Raw genomic sequence first — 23,256 nt, forward strand, 5'->3', positions numbered from 1 at the left:
AAATTAGCTCAGTCCATCAACTTAACCTAAAACCTTTGTCTCCCTGCCAGTTTCTTAGAGGCAGCCTGGCATGGGGTTGTTGCACTTTCACTATCCCAGGCCTTTCTACCTCCTCCTATCTCTGTTCTTCTTACTTTATAGCTGGGCTTCTTTTCCTTATTGGTCTCAGCTGTAGGTGTATGCCTCCATGATTGGTAATTCCAGCAGCTGTATCCTGGGGTGCAGTCAGCCTGACTATCTATGTGAGGGGAAGATTCTCCTCTTCCTTCTGCCTGTGCTCAGTACAGAGTTTGCCAACCCTCTTATCAAGATACACTGGAAACATTTTTATTATAATCTTGATAGATTTTTTTAAGAATAAAAACAATGTCTTTGTCTAGTACTGGGCACCAGACTTGAGCTGTATTCCCAGCTCTGCCAGCAACATGCTGCGTGACCTTGTGCAAGCCACTTCACCTCTATGCCCATTTAATCTCTCATTCTTTGTCTGCCTTCCGTACTTAGACTGTAAGCTCTTTGGGTGAGGGACTGTCATTTATTATATGTTTGTACAGTGCCTACCACAATTGGGCTCTGTTGTTAGTTGGGGTCTATGTGTACCACTGTAATTCAAATATTTTGGGGAAAAAAATCAAGATGATTATAATTTTTCACTAATTAGTCCATGACCTGAAAGTAGGTTGGGCCCTGTGACTGCATACAACCCCATTTACTTCAATTGGTATTTATCCACAAGAATTATTTCCAGGATCAAGCCTTATTGTTTACACACACAGAGAAGTCCAGATTATTGGTCTCATTAGTACTCTGTGACCATATTGGCCTCCACAGCACTCATCCATGTCCCATTAGGGCACTACGCATGGTGGCTCAAGGTCTCCAGTGGTCAGCTGCCACCACTCACAAAGTCCAGTGGTGCTTTGGTTCTTCACCTAAAACACTCCAAGAGTATTAAAAGTATAAAACTAAGAGAAAACAAAGAACTCAAAATAGGATCATCCAACAAGTCTTCAATAGGACCTCACATATCTGCTCAGGGCCTGTTTTCAAACAACCAGCCCTTTGATAAGTCTCTAAGGGCCCAGTCATCACATCCACTAGGAAGCTCATCCAACTGGCAAGCTTTTTCATCCAGACTCCTCTCAGAGATGGACAAGCAGAGCTCTGCTTTTCTTCCTGGCTAGCCCCTAACTATCCTAGGTCTTTTCATTTTAATCCCCTTCTCCACACCTGATTTCTGCTACAGGTATAGGAGTGTGGGGCTGATTGAGTCTGCAGGCCCTTGTGAACCCCTCTTTGCCAGTAAGGGGCCAATAAAACCCCTCACATAGTACAATAGTTGCTCAAATATTTGAGGCCATATTCTACCCTCATTTATATTTGTACAAACCAATTGATTTCAATTTAAGCCATAGGGCCAGAGCCTCAGCAGCTGTAAATTGGAATGGCTCCATTGAATGTTTTAATTTTACCTAAAAAAATAATAAATAGGAAGAGTACCTGCCTAATCCTTGCTATGTTAATTGCCTTTATACAATAGTCACAGCTGGTTGGTGTAATATAGTGCTGATGACTTTGCAGTATGTGAAGCTGTTTTGCTGGAAAAAAAACATTTTCAAATGTCAGCATGAACATGGTTTGAAAAACGTCAGCTGCTGTAGTTTCAGCTTCAATTTGTGGTTTTATTACATCCCCAAAAATCCCCTGAGGGACAGATTCAATAAAAACTCCCTTTGTTTCAGTGTGACATCCCTCTTCCCTCAAGGAAACAAAAAACTTGTGAGGTTTGCGTGGGCTTCTGCGGTATGAAAGCTGGACACTGCTTTTATTGGATCCAGCTAAAAATCAAGAAAATAAAGTGATTTCAAGTTCTAGCCAGGGAGTATTTAGGAATAATGCTATATCAGGGTGCTGTAAGAATACCAGTGATGTGGACTCTGGGAACACGAGCTACATAAGAACATAAGAACGGCCGTACTGGGTCAGACCAAAGGTCCATCTAGCCCAGTATCCTGTCTACCGACAGTGGCCAATGCCAGGTGCCCCAGAGGGAGTGAACCTAACAGGTAATGATCAAGTGATCTCTCTCCTGCCATCCAGCTCCACCCTCTGACAAAGAGAGTCTAGGGACACCATTCCTTACCCATCATGGCTAATAGCCATTAATGGACTTAACCTCCATGAATTTATCCAGTTCTCTTTTAAACTCTGTTATAGTCCTAGCCTTTACAACCTCCTCAGGTAAGGAGTTCCACAAGTTGACTGTGCACTGTGTGAAGAAGAACTTCCTTTTAAACCTGCTGCCTATTAATTTCATTTGGTGACCCCTAGTTCTTGTATTATGGGAATAAGTAAATAACTTTTCCTTATCTACTTTCTCCACATCACTCATAATTTTATATACCTCTATCATATCCCCCCTTATTCTCCTCTTTTCCAAGCTGAAAACTCCTAGCCTCTTTAATCTCTCCTCATATGGGACCCTCTCCAAACCCCTAATCATTTTAGTTGCCCTTCTCTGAACCTTTTCTAGTGACAGTATTTCTTTTTTGAAATGAGGAGACCACATCTGTATGCAGTATTCAAGATGTGGGCGTACCAGCGATTTATTTAAGGGCAATAATATATTCTCCATCTTATTCTCTATCCCCTTTTTAATGATTCCTAACATCCTGTTTGCTTTTTTGACCGCCTCTGCACACTGCATGGACATCTTCAGGGAACTATCCATGATGACTCCAAGATCTTTTTCCCGATTCATTGTAACTAAATTAGCCCCTATCCTATTGTATGTATATTTGGAGTTATTTTTTCCAATGTGCATTACTTTACATTTATCCACATTAAATTTCATTTGCCATTTTGTTGCCCAATCACTTAGTTTTGTGAGATCTTTTTGAAGTTCTTCACAGTCTGCTTTGGTCTTAACTAGCTTGAGCAGTTTAGTATCATCTGCAAACTTTGCCACTTCACTTTTTACCCCTTTCTCCAGATCATTTTTGAATAAGTTGAATAGGATTGGTCCTAGGACTGACCCTTGGGGAACACCACTAGTTACCCCTCTCCATTCTGAGAATTTACCATTAATTCCTACCCTTTGTTCCCTGTCTTTAAACCAGTTCTCAATCCATAAAAGGACCTTCCCTTTTATCCCATGACAACTTAATTTACATACGAGCCTTTGGTGAGGGACCTTGTCAAAGGCTTTCTGAAAATTTAAGTACACTATGTCCACTGGATCCCCCTTGTCCACATGTTTGTTGACCCCTTCAAAGAACTCTAATAGATTAGTAAGACACGATTTCCCTTTAGAAAAACCATGTTGACTTTTGCCCAATAATTTATGTTCTTCTATGTGCCTGACAATTTTATTCTTTACTATTGTTTCGACTAATTTGCCCGGTACCGACGTTAGACTTACCAGTCTGTAATTGCCGGGATCACCTCTAGAGCCCTTTTTAAATATTGGCATTACATGAGCTATCTTCCAGTCTTTGGGTACAGAAGCCAATTTAAAGGACAGGTTACAATTAATAGTTAATTGTTAATAGTTCCACAATTTCACATTTGAGTTCTTTCAGAACTCTTGGGTGAATGCCATCTGGTTCCGGTGACTTGTTAATGTTAAGTTTATCAATTAATTCCAAAACCTCCTCTCATGACACTTCAATCTGTGACAGTTCCTCAGATTTGTCACCTACAAAAGCCGGCTCAGGTTTGGGAATCTCCCTAACATCCTCAGCCATGAAGACTGAAGCAAAGAATTTGTTTAGTTTCTCTGCAATGACTTTATTATCTTTAAGCGCTCCTTTTGTATCTCGATCATCGAGGGGCCCCACTGGTTGTTTAGCAGGCTTCCTGCTTCTGATGTACTTAAAAAAAAACATTTTGTTATTACCTTTTGAGTTTTTGGCTAGCCGTTCTTCAAACTCCTTTTTGGCTTTTCTTATTACATTTTTACACTTAATTTGGCAGTGTTTATGCTCCTTTCTATTTACCTCACTAGGATTTGACTTCAACTTTCTAAAGGAAGTCTTTTTATCTCTTACTGCTTCTTTTACATGGTTGTTAAGCCACAGTGGCTCTTTTTTAGTTTTTTTACCGTGTTTCTTAATTTGGGGTATACATTTAAGTTGGGCTTCTATTATGGTGTCTTTAAAAAGAGCCCATGCAGCTTGCAGGGATTTCACTTTGGTCACTGTACCTTTTAATTTCTGTTTAACTAATCTCCTCATTTTTGCATAGTTCCCCTTTTTTTAATTAAATGCCACAGTGTTGGGATGTTGAGATGTTCTTCCCACCACAGGGATGTTAAATGTTATTATATTATGGTCACTATTTCCAAGTGGTCCTGTTATTATTACCTCTTGGACCAGCTCCTGTGCTCCACTGAGGACTAAATCTAGAGTTGCCTCTCCCTTTGTGGGTTCCCGCACCAGCTGCTCCAAGAAGCAGTCATTTAAAGTATCGAGAAATTTTGTCTCTGCATTTTGTCCTGAGGTGACATGTTCCCAGTCAATATAATAATTGAAATCCCCCAGTATTATTGAGTTCTTAATTTTGATAGCCTCTCTAACCTTAGCCAGTGGCCCTAGAGCATACTTCTGAGCTGTTATACCAATATGACTGGATTACTAATCTTGTTGGTTAGAGATTCCTGGCACAGGAAGATTGTTCAGCTGTGAAACGTTATAGTCTTCTGTTATTCTTAGTGTTCAGTTCACAGGCTGCCAAGACTTCACTGTCCTACATGGGAAAACACCATTTTTGCAGCATAATTATGGTTTATGGTCCCAGGCTTTTGCAGCATTTAGTACTTGACTTGAGGAGCTGTGGCCTTCCACTTCCTTCCTCTCTCAAACCAAGACTCAACCCCTGCATACTGAAAATGACTATGGCACCTTGTAACAGGGCAACGACTCACCCAGCAGCACCTCCTACTGGTCATCCAGGGAATTAGCTAGCCTTTCCCCAGCCCTGCTCCACTTTCATTACCCTACTCAGCTCCCAGCAGCCAGGCCCATCTCTCTCCACATCTAGCGAGAGACTCTCTGAGCTCTTCATAGGGCCAGCTGCAGCCTGATTGGGGTGTGGCCCAGCTGTGGCTGCTTCCCCAATTAGCCCAGGTTTATTGGTTCCCCGCCACAGCCCTCTTGCAGGGCCTTCAGGGCTGGAGCAGGGTAACCGCCCCGCTACACACCTACATATCTTTGAGGGGCTGTGTCTATATGATGAAAATAACTAGGGTCCAAAACCTGCCCTTAGATAAACATGTAACCTCTATGTATAGAACTTGCAAATTTGACCCACATTCTCCTTATGTCAGTGAGCTCTACTGATCATGTTCAGGGAAAGTAGATGATATGCTTCCCCACTGCATATCTGGTGGCTTGAGTGGGAAAATGAATATATATCTTGAAGAGCAGAGACCTGGTACACTTCAAATCTTTTTTTTTTTTTTTTGAGTTTGCACAGCTGGGAAGCAGGCAGGAACATTTGATTTAACATTATCATGTTTAGTGTCAGTCTATTTCGTAATAAGGGGATTTTTTCCCTGGTATGTTTTCTTTCAGTCCCTCATTTTCCCCATCTGGATAATGATACTTATCTTCACGTTGAGATCTGCTGATGAAAAATGCTATAGAAGAGCTAAGTGTTTTTATTCACTAAAGATGGGTCAAAAAGGTACAGCTAAGAGCAATTACAATTAAACACAACTGAAGGGACTTTGGTGCTTATAAAGAAGAGGAACTAACATAGTAATAGAGAACTGTGTAGAACAACATATAGTGCAGACGCTATACCATGTAAATTTCAAGTCACTCTCAATGTACGATACACAGTATAAAATATATTCACCACTAGAATAGGTATTATGTCATTGAGAGTATTGTGTGTCTCTCAGTGGCATAATACCTATTCTAGAGGTGAATATATTGTACATCGTTTATATGAGAGGTTTGCTGAGCTACATATTAGAAAACCCCTACTAAGGCACTGAATACTTTTTGTATCTGTTTATTCTTGATAATGCAGCTATACATATGGCACGATCAACCTTCTAAAAAAGTCAGGAATCATCTCTCACAGCTTTGGCTGAAGACACTGACCTTTATTTGCTAAAATCTTTTCTTCCTGAACACTATGACAGAGTGCCTATGCTGCTGAGCTGAACTATCTGTCACTGCACCTATTCTCACTTAGTGGTTTTAAATCCACTAGAAGCCGGCCAAGAAGTTTTTCTGTGCTTGTCAGGGTGCATGACTGAAAATGCAGCAGCTGGTAGTTAAGACTATGCAAAATGTAGGCATATGTCTGCAAGCATACTCTCTACTGAAGCCTTGAGTTTGTCAAATTGCCTAGTATTTCTGTGACAAATGTCCATGGGATCCTAAGATAAAACCATCAAGCTAATTTCCACTGTGACCTGATCAGTATTTGAATTGAGGTGCCAAGATCCAACAATCCTGTTAACCCACTTCCCTGAATATCTATTCCCCAATGCTTCTGAATTTCTAGTGAAGATCGTAGTCAGATCAGTGATTTTCCATGGCACAGAAGTCTGTAAAACTTTAGACATGAAGATCCCTAATGGACACATCCAACACTAAAGTGTGGGTTCCTGAGAAAAAAAACCTAAAATAGAAAATCGAAATCCATTTTCAAACCATAATAAGTAACCTCAAGACTTACCATTGCATAATTATAACAACAACAGTTTGTACGTCTATAGTGACTTTCCTCTCAAGATTTCAGAATGTTTTACCAAAAGTAATTAAGACTTGCAACACCTTTGTGAAGAAGAGAGTTATTACCACCCTTTTTTACATGTGGGTAAGCTGAGACACAGTGAGGCTAAATGTGTTGTCACACAGACTTTCTGTGCAGAGAAGGAAATTGAAACCAGAAATTCTGATCACAGATGCTTGCTCTAACCAGTAGACAGATTGTACTAAGTTCCACATTGCTTTTTTTCATCTTCAACAGCTCAAGCATCTTCTCTATTCAGCAACACTCACTTGACTTTTCATGTTGTTTCATAATCATACATGTGTATGTAAATGTAGTTTATTAAATCTTGCAACTAAAGTTGGTCAGAAAGTGGTTTTTGGTCCCTGAAAATTTTGATTTTTTCATTGAAAAAAAATACCCAAAAGCAAAAGACCAAAATCACCCAAACAAACAAAAACACTTAGGTCAGTCGACATGCAATTACCAGAATATCATTTATTTTATTCCTATAAAAAACATGTCAAACTCCATTATAATGTTCGATAATTGGATCTCTGAAGGGCTTTGGTCTTAGAACAGAGTTTTTCAGCCTAGCTTGCTATGTAATTCTTGCTACCAGGCTTCTATTATAATGCATGTGTAATTTGTATTTTTGGATTTCTGACAAAGCTATCAAAAACATTCATGGAAAAATTGTATATGGTTGAAAACTAATTCCATTGATTTCAACAGGGCTGCTCATAGTGCCTAAAGGTAAATACATGTGCTAGCATTTGCAGGATCAGGCCTTGTGTTTTTTTTTATTTTATTTTAATTTATTTTTTCTGTTTGAGGAAGTATACTTGAACTAGCAACTAAATAAAGTTGAACTGCAATAAAGACAGCAAGTGGGACAGCTGTGAATTACAACCGACAAGTTGTGTGGGGTAGTTTTATGATCATCAGAAGAATATACTGAGCCCCATTTTACCATTCTTTTAATAAAATTTTATATTGATAAAACAGAAGGGGGCAAGTATCAAGATTTATTTAATTACGTTTCCACCCACACAAATCTGTGATAAAGCATAGTTTGCAGTGTGGTTGAGGAAATTACATAGGAACTGCCTGAACACAATAGTCTGTAAATGGTGATAATGAAAGATTCAATCTGCTTTGAAAGCAGGGGATAGCACACAGACATCTGCTCTTATATCTCTTTTTACTGTTAACGTACAAAACACAAAGAAACCAGAAGGCTGCAAATTTCCAGTATGTTTAATATATATGGTAAATAGTATTAAGAAACTGTCCTAGAGTATAATGGGCCTTTCTCTGTCACCATGTTCGGAGTCCTTTTCAGTTGTATTTATAAAGACATTGAAATAGAGATAATAAGAGTACTATGATGCCACATGATAAATAACAAGGCAAACAATATAAAGGAAAGGCTTATGTAATGTGAGGAATTTCCCTTCCTCAGCAACTGTGCGTCTAGGAGTGAATTCCATCCTTCATAACCTTTTAAAATCTCTAGGCCCAGCTCTATGTTTGTTAGAGCTGGTTGTTGTTTTATTTTTCTTCCAATTTTCTTTTATTATTAATTTTGTGGCAAAATTTCAAACTTTGACCAAAAAGTAGCCTGACATTTTTGCAGGTGGTGGTTGTTGTTTTTGAAAATGTAACCTCAGGTTTTGACCAGCTATAGAGCTGCTTGAATTTTTTTAAACATGGATGAGAAAAGAAATCTTTTTCTTGTGTGATAATTGGGAGAGCTGACTGAAAAATGGAAATTGCGTGGGTAAAAGTTTTCATGAAAATTTGCCCTTTTTTTCAAATCAGCTCTCCATTTAGTGTGCAAGGAAAATACACTATAGTCAGTGGATATATTAAATGCTCTGTATCTAATACTATACCTTGATAAGTAATAGAGAATGCTACATTATTTTCAGTGTTTATTCAGTTCTTTTATTGAGTACCATGGGTCAGAAAATCTAGGTGCACAAAATAAAGTATACAGATTATTTGCTGTACAGAAAAAAGAAAACAAATATAATATAAAAAGCACACATGAGTAGCAAATTATTCCAGTCCTCCCCACAATTATGTAATGCTCCAGAAACAAGGTTTATTTTTCACATATGCTTTGTACATTAATTAGTTTACTAAGTAACTGTGACACTGGCAGACCAGGTCATGGCAGAGTGTAATCAGGCCAATTCACTTGTGTATTATCATAGATTCTTAGGGTTGAAAGGGACCTCAGGAGGTCATTTAATCCAACCACCTGCTCAAAGCAGGACCAACCCCCAAATTGCCCCTCAAGGATTGAACTCACCATCCTGGGTTTAACAGGCCAATGCTCAAACCACTGAGCTATCCCTCCTCCCATTAGTATAGATTAAAGTGATTGTTGAAGGTAGAAGAGTGTATTTGGTGTTTAGACTTCATAAAACTAATGTGGCGTTACTTGCATTGTTTCCACTTATCTGTATTCTGTTATAATGCAACAGCAAACATTTATATTGTGTATACCCCTCTGACTAAATAACCCATCAAAGAGGTCTTGTGGCATTCTAATGAAGGACTTTAACAAAAAACTGCTAATTTCAAAGCAAGTGACCATTGTCTGTGATGATGAGAGGTCAAAGACTTAAAGTGCATTCCTCACTCACTGTCATCAAAGGAAAAGTCCATGTGGGTAGAGACACAGTCAGCTTGTTTTCTGTCAGAAGAAGCTATAAATATGGATTCAAAGAAAGATCCTTCATCTCCAGAGAGTTTGGACTCTTACAGGGAAGTGCACCAGATGCAAACAGAGAATCTGGGTACACTGAAAAGACACGGGAAAGTGGCAGTTTATTACATCACTGCCACCATTTGGAACTACAAACTGTGACACACCTGTATATATATTTCACCTGCTTTAACCTCTCAATAACTCATTTTCTCTTTTTAGCTAATAAACCCTTAGTGAGTTTACTACAGAATTGGCTACCAGTATTGTCTTTGGTGTAAGATCTGGAGTACCAATTGATCTGCCGTAAGTGTCTGGTGTCTTGGGACTGGGAACAACCTGATGTGGTGTTTGTTTTGGCTGAAATGATTTTTTAATCACAAAGTTCAGTCTGGGTGGAAAGATAGACTGGAGAGTTTAAGAGGACTGTGACTCCATGATAAGACTGGTAGAGATATCCAGGAGTTCACATTTGTACTGATTTGGTGAAATCTAATTATGGAACACACTACCAGTTTGGGGTGTCTGTCCTGTTTTCTGACAGTCTGCCTTGAGGTGGGCATTCATATGTCTCCAGATAGTGGGACAATAACTATTTTTGTTTCAATTTAAAAAAAAATCAACATTTTTCAGTTAAAAAAAAAAAACATTAACCTAGAGGTGAATGAAAAGTTTTAGCAATTAGTTACATATTGATTTCATTTCAGCACACAAGTGTAATTGTTAACACCGTTATGTAAAATTGGTAATGCAATAGTGCTACTGAACAGAAAAATAAATAAATGAGAGAAATCCTATTTTGGACTGAAGGTGTTTATGGTTTAACCTCTGAAGAAAATATAGGGCTTAATACTCAGGAGGTATATGATGTATAATGTTTCTCTGGAACACCAATATGTTTCCTCTCACTGTATTTTCCCCATCAGTGTGGATTTTTAGCAGTCAAGGTTTAAAATAAATCTGACTCAACACAGAGGGAACTTCAGGACTACTACATCTTCCCAGTCAATCTCACATCTCCGTAGGGACTACTAAATATTTTAAATGGAAATTAATGATTTTCTTGCCACATTTGCAAACTCTTCTTTTCCAATGGAGCCAGCACAGCAGTTCAGTGAACCATACTCTCTACCTCACTGACCCTCTCTGCCCTGTATTTCAGTTCCCACTTGAGACGTGATTTTAATTTTTGATGAGGCTTTAGTGTTTGGATCTCAGCAACACTGACCTCGGAGCAGATGAGAGACTGGCTTACAATCTAAAATGAGTCATCCTGCTCTGCTGAAACTACTTGCACAATGTTGCAATAAGAGTAGGTTAAGGTATAGGGGCCACAAGGTGGTTTGTGTTTGGAACATAATTCAATTTATTTTTACACTTTTTTTTTTATTCATTCAATCACAAAACTATTTAATGAAAGAGGTAGAAGATTAGCGTTTACTGCATTAGATTGTCACAATAAAAATTCCCCCCCCATAGGGTCCCCTGGGTAAGCATCAGAGTTGTATATTGCTAACGCTTTTATATGCATTGGAAAGGATCTTCGGAAGAGTTGAAGGTGTGAGTGTGGAGTGGAAGATTCCTTTGCAGGTTACAAGAGGCCAAAGGGAGAGGAAGGGAGAAAGGAATGGGTTAACTCAATGATCCATCTAGGCCCGAAGATAAAGAATGAAACTGCAGCCCAAGGCCAGTGCACACAAACAGGCTCTCTGCTGCCAAACAGCTGGAAGCCTGTATCTAAACCCTGGCCAGCCGTGAGAAATGAGAACTGAGCCAGACAGAATATTGAAGGGGGTGCAAAACTAGTAAGATTGCGAAGGTCAGTGAGTTGGAACACAACAGTCTCGCGACCCTGAAACCGGTGTGTTTTGGGGAAACTAAGGGAACTGTGGAAGGCCAGTTCAGACTGGTACAGAGAGCATGGGGAACGAGGGTCCCTGGACGAAAATGCCCCTGGAAGAAGCCAGGGCTTAAAGCACTCCCGAGGGCTGAAGCAAATCGAAGATTTACAGCGGACCCTAGACGACCTGTGCACAGGGAAGAACTCTCGTCTACCCTTCCACCTCTTCTTCTTACATTACACCCAGGCTTGGCCAGCCTTGGGTTGTGCATGTGTAAGCATGAAAGTGCATTAGGGCTCGGGCACTAATGCTTTCTTCCTCCCTCTGAGTGACATGGGGCACGGCCAGCACTCACCACTGTTATTTGGTTAATAAAGCTTTAAACTTAGTTACTTGGTGTACTCCTTCATCACCTCCCCTAAAGATCCTGCGGCCTCAGCCTGATCACCTGAAGCCCCAGGCAGATTTGAAACATAAATCTGTCACAGGATAAAGAAAGAAAAAGAGAAAATGATGTACAGAAATGAAGTGAGGTATTGTTGTTATTAACCTATTTCCATAAATATGCATTATGCTTTAAAAAATACAATAGGCACAACCCCTGTCCTGAAAATGTTACAATCTGTATTTGAAAAAAACAAAACAAAACAAAACAAACCCCTAAATCTAACATTTAAAAGTTTTATATATATATATAAGTACTCCTGTTCTTAGGTTAAGTCTGACACTAAATACTACTAACTCTTCACTCTTTTCATTATTGCTTCCTTCAACCTGCAACCTGCATATATATATAATATTTTAACCTAGTTACAGTGACCGGGGGATGCAGGTTGAAGGAAGCAATAATGAAAAGAGTGAAGAGTTAGTAGTATTTAGTGTCAGACTTAACCTAAGGCTATAAGGTGAGATAAGAGGAAATCAAGTGGCACAGTGGCTTGAAAGGAATGAAGAAATTCCTTATAATGAGGCAGAGCAAGGGAAAGAACAAATCTGTCACTATGAAACCTCAAAAGAATCAGGGAGGGAGGCTAAGATTGTTGGAATGGGTAAATAGGAAGGTGGAACAGGTGAATAATAGGTCAGTGAGGTGGGGGGAAGGAGGCGGTATATGCAGAGTTTTGAAAACCAGGACAGCAATTTTGGCTTGGATATAGCTCCAAAGTCAGTGAACTGGGGAAGATATCTTACTTCCTGTAATAAAATGTCATGTGGGCATAGCATTTTTGGACTCCCTCAGTAGAATTTTGAAAGACCATAACTGTAAGAAGTACTCCTGTTCTTTATGGCATAGCAGAGCTCCCATTGACTACAATGGGAGCAGGTCTGGGTCTCATGATGAATGTCCACCCTTTGTTAAATCTCTTCTTGAGGTGTGACATATCCTGTGACAGAGTGGAATAAAGAAACAAACACGTTATTGTAATTCTTCTTACAGTTAGTGTGAGAATACTTACAAGGGGAGATAGATTCAATGTTTGTACTACAAACATTGAATCTATCTCCCCTTGTAAGTATTCTCACACTTCTTATCAAACTGTCTGTACTGGGCTATCTTGATTATCACTTCAAAAGTTTTTTTTCCTCTTAGTTAATTGGCCTCTCAGAGTTGGTAAGACAACTTCCACCTGTTCATGCTCTCTGTATGTGTGTATATATATCTCCTCAATATATGTTTCACTCTATATGCATCCGAAGAAGTGGGCTGTAGTCCACGAAAGCTTATGCTCTAATAAATTTGTTAGTCTCTAAGGTGCCACAAGTACTCCTGTTCTTTTTGCGGATACAGACTAACACGGCTGCTACTCTGAAATATGCCATAAAGGTATTTCAGATTACTTAGGGACTCATTGTCTACATGGTCTGCCATATTTGTTAATTTTCAAGGCACAGTAAAAAGCTTGTCTTTTCATGAGAGGTTTGCTGAGAGAAGAGAGGTTTGGAGAAGTCTATTTTATTTAAGTCTATTGTGTTTATTATTTTACTTGCTAGATAGCATATATGTCCATGTGTTTTATAGTGAGATAGGGAGCCATTTATCTTCTAATGCATTCTGATGGTGTTATTGTATATGTTAATTTGTGTAATGGGCACCCAGACCTTAGGATGAGTATCTTCAGAGTTATTTTAAATTCAAATAAATTAATGTGCAAATATTGTAATGTCCAGCATGACTGCAGTGTGCAGATCTCACCTCCTTTGTGTCATCTCTCCCTGTCTCTCTCTACCTCAGTTAAGTATTTTCCAACTACAAAGACAAAAGGCTTGTCTGACTAAATATATCTAAAGCCACTAGGTTATAATGTAGGCACAAATGTATTTCTCGGTGAATTCAGTAAAGAGATGCATGATCACAACACTATCAGTCACATTTTCATGTATCATCTATTGGCCATAAAAATGTGTTGAGGGCAGTAAGCATTGAAAAAAGTGTAGCAACAGACTGGAAACTCCTAAAACAGGCATCTGTAGGTAGGGGAAAGGGGGGTCAGAGGAGTTGCTTACCCTTGGGAGGGGCAGGGGATTCATACAAAAAAAGCACCCATGAATTCCCAAGAACCTTATGCATTTCAACATATCTTCTGGAAGATAAGGACATCACCCCTAACTCTTCTCCACATCCCACATTTTCCTCTTTCCCTTACCCTGTGAATCCTAATCTCTGTATAGCACTTCTACTGAGTAAAGGGAAAGTGCCACTGATATCTCAAACCCTGGCTTTGCGTCCTTTTCAACCAGAATGACTAGTTTTCGTCCTCAACACCAGCAGAGGTGGAAAGACACTTTGGCCTTTGTTAAGTCACTTACCAAGTCTGCATAGCTAGTGACAGACCTTGGATCAAAGCTCAGTATTTCTAGGCTCCTGTTCCCATGGTCAGGCCATATGATTTTCAAACTTTCCCACTTGACTGATTCTTGTATTTTTTTCTTTCCTCCACAATCCAGCTATAAAGAAAGGGAGGGTAGTCATGACCCCTGAAGTTGAGAACTTTTACATTAGACCATGCTGACTATGGGCCCAATCCATTTCCCATCCAACTCAATGGAAAGACTCCCATGGGTTTGAACTGGAATGCGATCAGACCCTATAAGGGCTATCTTTCATTCTGGACTTACTAGAAGCTGGTATAATACTGACAAAGACATTTTTTCCTTTTGATCCAAAAAGGAGTGAAACCTAATTTTCTTGAGACCAAATGAATGAATGAATGAATGAATAATGCACTTAAAAAAAAAAAAGAAAAAAGCTAGAACACCCATCTTTCGGAGAGTAGTTTTAATCAAGCAAATTAAAGATAATATAAACATGGTGATATGAGTCTGATTTTATTTTAAAGTGATTTATCACCAGGCAGTGGTTTTTCTCCTCCCCATGGTTTCACAGCTTTAATATGACTTTTTCTTTTTCCATTGCTAGGGCTGAGTACTATGACAGGCAGTAGGATTAATGATACAACGCAAAGGTCCTGTTATTTAATAGATAACTATATCATAACAAACTGTGTAAAAACAATAAATGTCTCCTGCAGTGCTGTTAAAGAGCTAGTGTGTGGGCCATAGCATTAATGTTCTATGGAAAGCATTTGCAGGGCATACACGCTTCTCCCTGGCACATTTGTGATGCTGCTATGATACTGGAGGTGTAACATTTCATTCTGTTCCAACCATTGCTATTACACATGTTCACTATGGGTCACCAGGGGCAAATGTGTTGATTTGGTGTGTGTTGAAGAAGTTAATAAGGGGGCAGCCAAACTCCAGCTAGAATTGCCACCTGTCAGATTTTTACACAGATAGGTTTCTAAATGCTGCGTAGGGTGTTAGGCCACAGACAAGCAATATTGTTTGATATTTGGTTAGCAACTTCCAGGATCAACTATAAAGTATGCATTTTAAAATTCCTCCCTGTTAAAAATGGATGGATACTACCATTGCACTGCTATGGTGCAGGCTATAGATATTAAAATGAACAAATCTACTGGCTCTATGGAAACCATAATTGAGCACAGTCGTCTCATATTGATTTCAAACATCCTTCCTAATTAATTTTGCTGTTGATAAGCCAGCTCATCAGATGACTTTCAACCAATGGATCAAATGTAATATACACTAAACTGTAACCCTGAATATGTTGACTTTGTTAACCTAGTTACCATATCAAAGGCAGAAAAATTGCATGGGATTATTCCTTTAAAAGTAAAATACTAAATATTATATTCTAATGTGTGTCTTGCTTTTGTCTTTCCAAAATGAATTTTCACTGGTAAATGCCCAATTACTGTGCATGTGCATCATTTTTAAATGACACTATTAGTTTTAAATGAATGGCAAGATCCTTCTAAGTGTACTTAGTAATGATTTGTGTTGAGCAGAAATGCTGGAGCAGTGTTGTTGGCCTTTGGCTTTTCATTACAAGTGTAGTACACATTAATGGCTCAGTAAGTGTTTGTCCCCTTCAGAGATAAATTTGAGTAGAAATTCCATTTCAAATACGTTCAAGGGCAAAGCAAGCTGTTTGGAAAGTGGAGATGGTGAGAAATAAGCTTGTCAGATGCTCTCATTGTACGCTTCTTGAACAGAGTCTCCCTCATTACTGACACATGCTGCTGTTATGCCTAGGTGGGTTGTTTGGGGTTTTTTTTCTCATAAGTGCCAGTAATCAATCCAGAGGGAGCTCAAGTTGAAAAAATGCTAAAAGGTGTGCTTTTGTCAATGAATGGAAGCAGATGAGTTTATCGTAATATGGGCTTCAATGTATCCTCCCAGGGCATTGTATTAAGGGATTAGAAGTGATCCTGACATTTGTCAAAATGCACTGTCCCTTTTTACCCTTAGCTTTATTCTGTCTCTGTCTGAAGTCATGATTTTGCAACAAGATGGCCCTATCCTTTCCCTGTGCTGCAGGAGCTCTTGGCCTAACTGAAAAAAAGGGTGCAAAGGTGCTTGAAAACAGGCTAATCTTGTGATGCAGTTTGCTATAACAGCCCCAATAGGCTGTTTGACATTTACAATCACTGGAGAGCAGTGCCATGCCTCTTTTTGTTCCAGCTACACCCCCCTAAGACATGAGGCAGGAGAGGGGTGGCATAGGAGTCACTAAGGTGGCTCTGTAGCCCTGACAAGGTCCTGTTCTGTGATCTCCCAGTGTGGAGTATTCCTCAGGTGATATAGAGCCACTTTAGCAACTCCTATACCATCTTCTTTCTTCCAGGAATCAGATCCAGGGCTGCTTTCTCCCCAGGGAGAGGCACAAGATGTCTGTAGGATTTATCATTGTGTTCTTACCATAGCCAGAATAAAGAGGCTGGCCAGACAAAGTATCCATGGGAATTCTTTGCTCAAAACTTTTTTTAAGGAATAACTAAATAAGATTTTAAAACATTTTTTCCATTTGTTCATTTTTTCTGAATGTTTCCCAAGACAATGATTATAGCTCTTTTACCCCATTTAAGGAAATGATTAACAACACTCAAAGCACAGAACAAGTACCTTGAATCTCCTGTTTGCTGCAGCAGATTGATACAGTAACAACTGAAGAGAAGACTCAATTAGCTTGTGAATAATCAGAACATGCACAAAAAATTATTGGTGAAAAAAAAAACCGAGAAATGATATATATATAAAAAAAACCCAGCACCTCTTTGTTAGTTAATGGTTATATACCTTCCATAATGTTTTCCCTCTCATAGCACTCTGGGGTTTTGTCTGGTGGGGTTTTCTTCCCATTATTATTTATGTATTTATTTTAAAATAATAAAGGTTATGTGGTAATCTCAAAGTTGTGAAACAGATCAAATGTTAATTTCCTTCAGATTGTCAGTGATCACTTCTCTGTGTACATTTCACTAATGAATTACTGGCTTTTGGCCAAGACAGATTAAAGTCACTAACATGGTTATAGTAAACCTTGTAACAAAAGCAACGCGGTTTTTATTGCAGATGAAATATTTGTGCAAACATGAAAATGTTCATGTAAGTGGCTATGTTATGGACAGGCTTAAATTTAATGAGGAAGGGGTAAGCAGACAAGAAATACAGAAGAAAAACCAGGAGTGTGGAATAAAGGAAATAAAGACAGAACAAACAGATTGGGATTCTAGAGCTATCCTCAGCAGGGATTTAAAGCTCTCAAGTTAACATTACAGTTCCTCAGCAGGCATGCAGTACATTGCTTTTATAATCTTCCAGTTCAATCTTTTGCATCAAGCAGCTCTCTGCTTTTATAGCAAAAGCTCCCTGTTCCTTACAGACTCAAGTTGAAACTCCAAGATGATAAGAACAGGTTGGTAATATAAACTTTGGAAATAGATAGCAAAGTTCATGGCTATGGGCTAAATTCAGTTCTAGTGCAACTGAGAGCACCTATTTTGAAGTTGACACAGTGAGGAGCAGTAGAGTTGCATCTATGTACAACAGGTCTAAATTTCAGTGGGCTGAAACAGCTGTAGTGGGTTGTTTAAAAGCCTGATACTGCGAGTTCTGATTGCTTTTTATGAATCGCTTGGCTCCTGATGATTTCAGTAGAAGTAAAAGGGTTTTGTAATGAAAGAGACATGCCAGTCATTAAATTTATGCCAAACAAGAAGGAACTGATTTCTGGGAAAGTTTTGCTGTTTCAAAATGAGTTCTACATATTTTAATATGCAAGGTTTCACTTAAAGCTGTGTAACCCTGAAGCTTCTAGATGAACTATGTAAGCTTCTAGATGAACTATCAAAGCATATATAGTATAATGTTTAGTCAGCATTCAAGATATGGCTGATTTTGGAGAGAAGGTACAATACAGATATTAACAGCACAAGAAACCATCTGAATCTGACTCTGCTGTCTGCTCTAGCTTCTGGAAATACCCTCTTTAAACTGGTAATGCTGAAACACTTAACACAAGCATTAGCAGAGTCACTACATACTAAAAATGGGGTTGATTGGGAATTTAAGGGATTGATGAGAGAGACTCTGTCCAGGAGCTTGAAGATATTGGACCATTACTCTATTAGAATAAATTGATGTAATTTCATTAAAATCCACAGTATATATAGACAGTGATTATACAGACTCCTGGTTGTGTTTATACAGAAGGATAGTTATAGTTACTAATTACTGGAATAGAAGTTAGTATGCAAATCAGGTAATGTAATTAAATTAATTTCAATTTTTTCCTATTGCATCTATCCTATGCTCTAAGCACATATAAACTCAATTTAAAATGTCAATAGAGCATAAAAGAATAGATCTCCCTGTGAGGAAAATGGGCCAAATTATCTGCTGGTATAAACTGGCCAGTTTCCAACAAAGTTAATAAATTTGACTCCGTTGGCAGCATCTTTACCAAATTATTACTATGCAACAAATTCTCCACAAAGCTCTCTAGTGACAGCAAATATCCATTGTCTGAATCTGGAAGAAATTCATGTTCAGAAATCTTCTGCCCAATATTTGAATTTATAAATAAGAACATATCAGTCTGATCCTCAGGACTCTATCCTTCCAATAAGCCCCAGGACTACAGCTGGTTGACAGAACCATATTCCTTTGGAATATGCAGTTCCATCAAAATGATTTGCAAAAATCAAGCTGATTTAATCAGAATGTTGTTTCAGAAGAAAACTGGAGGAAAGAAAGTTCCAACAATATCAAAATGTCTCAATATAACCTTTTTGGAACCAAAAGTTTCAGTTTTTCTTTTTGAAACAGCTTTACTTCATATTTTTTTTAATTTTAAGTTATGATATAATTTTACAAATAGTTATTTGTACAAAATTTTAAAGTCAAAATTAAAGAAAACACATTTTAATTTTGTCTAAGCATAACATTTCAATCAACTGCAACTATTTTTTCCCCAGAAATTTCCTTTAGATAATTTTGAAATGTTCAGTCTCAGTTTCAATTTGGAACAAAGCCAAATTTCAAAATCCTTTCTGAAACAGAACTTCTGTCCTCCCCACTCTACTCAAGATTTGTTTTTTGTGTGGGGAACTGTGCCTTTCAATCCCTTTCCCTTCCTAGGATGGGGAGATGGGTGGAGAAGTGAAATAACAGCTAAGACTTTCAAGGGATGATTGGCAGACTTGCTCCTTTCATCCTGAGTCTTTTGAGGAAATTAGCAAGATAGTTCTGGTCACCACTCCGAATCCTCCTGGTAAATGTCTTCTGAGCAGCAGTAGGATTAGAAACAGTCCTGCTCCACTGGCCCTTAACTCTAGCTCTATGAAATGCCACAGAATGCACTGGGCCTAAGGGAAATCCCTTATCCTGATGTTCAGACAATATTTGCCTTGCTAAGAATGGGTTGCTACAGTATATATCCTATTCAGCAAATTTAATATTCAGCTTGCCCATCCCTAAAGTTATCCTGAGGGAAAGTTTAGCACAGAAGTAACATGACTGTTTCAACCCACCTACTGTCACTATTGAGATCATCAGGCCTCTCTAGAGAATATCTATACTATTTTAATCTTTACAGAACTGTAGTACAGTATTATTAAATGACTTAAAACAGTACCAGTCAATTTTAATGGTATGTTAAATTACTGCTGAATTACAGTGGGATTCTTATAGAAGTCAGCATGACATCCACATTAATTCCAAATGAATTAATTATGCTTAGTGCAATCACACTGAATACCAATGAGTTAAGGACATGACACTTAAAAATTCTTGCCATTAAAATTTAAGAAACATTTACTGTACTAGATTTGTAACCTATTTTCTACTTTGCTGTAGCTTTAGTTAGGGCTACTAAATCCACACCACTGAGATACATGAATATTTTAAGCAGCACACAATCCTTACCATTCACAAATGCTTTATAATGGAATAGACAGCCATTTTAACTTACTAGGACAAGTGTTTGATGGTAGCTTTCTATAATGGTCTTTCCTATTAAACTTAAGTATAGAGATTGGCTTGGACATTAAAATCAGGTACCCTCATCATAAGGTATCCCATGGGACATGTCAGATTGGTGAGCACTGCTGTATTAGGATGCCACTCTCCGAAGTACTGCTATGCAGAAACCTGTTCTGTTAGGAATGAAATGACAGAGGTCTTCCTCACTACACCGTTTGCCATGTAAAGCATAGGAAACTTCCACTCCAAGTTGCCCCTCACAAAACTGGCAGGGGTTTTTGCCGCCTCAACCTGCAGATGTCCCAAGAGCTACATGGATCTTGAAAAGCCTACATAGGGGTAGGAGCATTTAAACTAAGGTTCAGGGGCCACATATGTCTCCATGGTCTTCTCCTTGGCTATGTCAGTATGGCTTTTGCAGGGTGTGCCAAAACCTCTGCTTGGGCCAATTTGCACCCATGTAGGTGTAACTGCTTCAGGTTTGACCTTGGAAGAGGAAGCCTCTTTTCCCTAGTTCTTCCCCAACTGAACTTTGCCTCCTCAGAATCACAACCTCCCCCTCCCCCCAATCACATGGTGCACTATCTATAATGTTTGGAAGGAAAGGGGAATAAAACAGCTGCTGCTTCACCCCTTCCCTTTCTTTATTCATAATTTGCCACATTTTGCTACCTCTTGCATTACTTAAGGGGAGGATAGCAAGTGCTTCGGAGTTAACAGCCAATCAGTGTTTCTCCATAATGATGTAATTCCCTTCAGCCTCGCTTTTAGCAGCAGTTCTATTCAGAATGCAGGTATCCCAAACAGAATGATGCCCATCACATGGAGGCCAAGCAAGCTAATGCAAAATACCAAGTTAAATATCATTCGGACCTACACTCCCATACAGATATGCAGTGACACGCAGATTGGTTTAGTCCATCCCTGAATATGAATACAGAAAATGCACCTGAGCAATTTTTATGATCAAAAATTGAGAAAGTCTATATTCCAAGTTACAATAACATTCATCTACCTGAAGATGATTGTTTAGCTTGCTGTCATTTTTCCTATTTACTATTTGATACCCTTTAAAATTAAACTGAATAAATCCTTGATATGCGAGTTCCTGTCCTGAAGTGTAATATCTGTATAATTCTTCACATCTCAAACTATTTGACTGCCTTAAAATTAATTGGGCTACAGACCTTGAAAGCTGCTAATCAGCAACATAACCCTAAGCCACAATATTAGATCCATCACAGCTCAGAATAATTTGCTACCTAGGAAGAGGGATTTTTTGCCTTTCTTTCATTGAAGCTATACAAACTCATACCCCTCCCTAGAGAGAGAAAGAGAGAGATCTTCATTATTCTGGAGAGACATTTTGAATGAAAGTGTTAGACTGTTAAGAAGGTCTCTTTGTTCTAGACTCAAACAGCCATATTTCTCTCTCAATCTGGTCTTCATTCTGAGCTGTAAAAGGCAGTCATATTAACACATCTCCATTTTCATTGGCTGTCCAATTCATGTTTTCATGCAGAATGGCTAATATGTCATGGCCAATACATATGAATGGCACAGTTATACTGTGACTCTAACCCTACAGACTTTCTAAGGGTCTAGTCCTGCAATTGGTTGACTGCCCCTGGTGAAGTACTGTGCTTCCAGTGGGGCTAGTTCTGCTCCTACTGGCAAAATTCTAACTTCACTCCTTTAAGTGAGGAAGGTCAAGCACAAGGCCTCAAAGGCAGTTATGGACATTATATACATTGTGAGAGCTGTTCAGCATCTTGCAGAACGAGGCCCTATCATCTTAGTTTCTAAATGTTCAAACTCTTGAGACAGTAAAACATAAATTAAAAATAAAATGGTTTTAGATGCATTTGTAGAATCCTCAAATAACAAAGGGAGGAGGGGCATTCAGGACACTGATTATTCAAACCCTGAATTTTCTGATTTCCAATGGGATGCACCTTCATTATTAGGATATAACATGACAGCTGCAATACCCGTATATGTAAACATCCTCAGGTGGAGGAGGTAAATTGCTTATTTTCTTTGACAAATACATATAAAAACAAAATATAGTTTTACAAGGTTGATCTCACCAGAGCAGTGCTCAACACATTTGGAGGTAGGGATGGAATTTGTCACTTTCTGAGATTCTGAAGATCTGGATCTATGCTTTTGACATAATAATAAAATTAACAAAATGCAGAATTCTGTCATTCTAAGGGCAGAATGGCACAGGTGATACTGATCAAGCTGACATCAAAGGTATCCCTCCCACAGCTATTACAACTTGTCTAGTAGTCCATATTAAGATAGGGGCTGCATGAGGTAAACAGGATGAAGTTTAATAAAGACAAATGCAAAGTGCTCCACTTAGGAAGGAACAATCAGTTTCACACATACAGAATGGGAAGAGACTGTCTGGGAAGGAGTAAGGCAGAAAGAGATCTAGGGGTTATAGAGGACCACAAGCTAAATGTGAGTCAACAGTGTGATACTGTTGCAAAAAAAAGCAAACATGATTCTGGGATGTATGAACAGGCGTGTCGTGAGCAAGACACGAGAAGTCATTCTTCTGCTTTACTCTGTGCTGGTTAGGCCTCAACTGGAATATTGTGTTCAATTCAGGGTGACCACATTTCAAGAAAGATGTGGAAAAATTGGAAAGGGTCCAGAGAAGAGCAACATGAATGATTCAAGGTCTAGAGAACATGACCTATGAAGGAAGGCTGAAAGAATTGGGTTTGTTTAGTTTGGAAAAGAGAATACTGAGAGGGGACATGATAGCAGATTTCAGGTATCTAAAAGGGTGTCATAAGGAGGAGGGAGAAAACTTATTCATCTTAGACTCTAAGGATAGAACAAGAAGCAATGGGCTTAAACGGCAGCAAGGGAGGTTTAGGTTGGACATCAGGAAAAAGTTCCTAACTGTCAGGCTGGTTAAACATTGGAATAAACTGCCTAGGGAGGTTGTAGAATCTCCATCTCTGGAGATATTTAAGAGTAGGTTTGATAAATGTCTATCAGGGATGGTCTAGACAGTATTTGGTCTTGCCATGAGGGCAGGGGACTGGACTCGATGACTTCTCGAGGTCCCTTCCAATCCAAAAGTCTATGAATCTT

General features: G+C 38.8%; 1 long non-coding RNA gene across 2 annotated transcripts in view; it reads left to right on the forward strand.

The window, feature by feature from the left end:
• The window catches only part of LOC122174239 (uncharacterized), a 90,277-nt gene that overhangs the window by 18,420 nt on the left and 48,601 nt on the right, over positions 1-23,256 (forward strand). The gene's annotated exons all lie outside the window — the stretch shown is intronic.

Source organism: Chrysemys picta, chromosome 6 (genome assembly GCF_011386835.1).
Source record: "Chrysemys picta bellii isolate R12L10 chromosome 6, ASM1138683v2, whole genome shotgun sequence".
In the NCBI taxonomy this organism is placed as follows: Eukaryota; Metazoa; Chordata; order Testudines; family Emydidae; genus Chrysemys; species Chrysemys picta.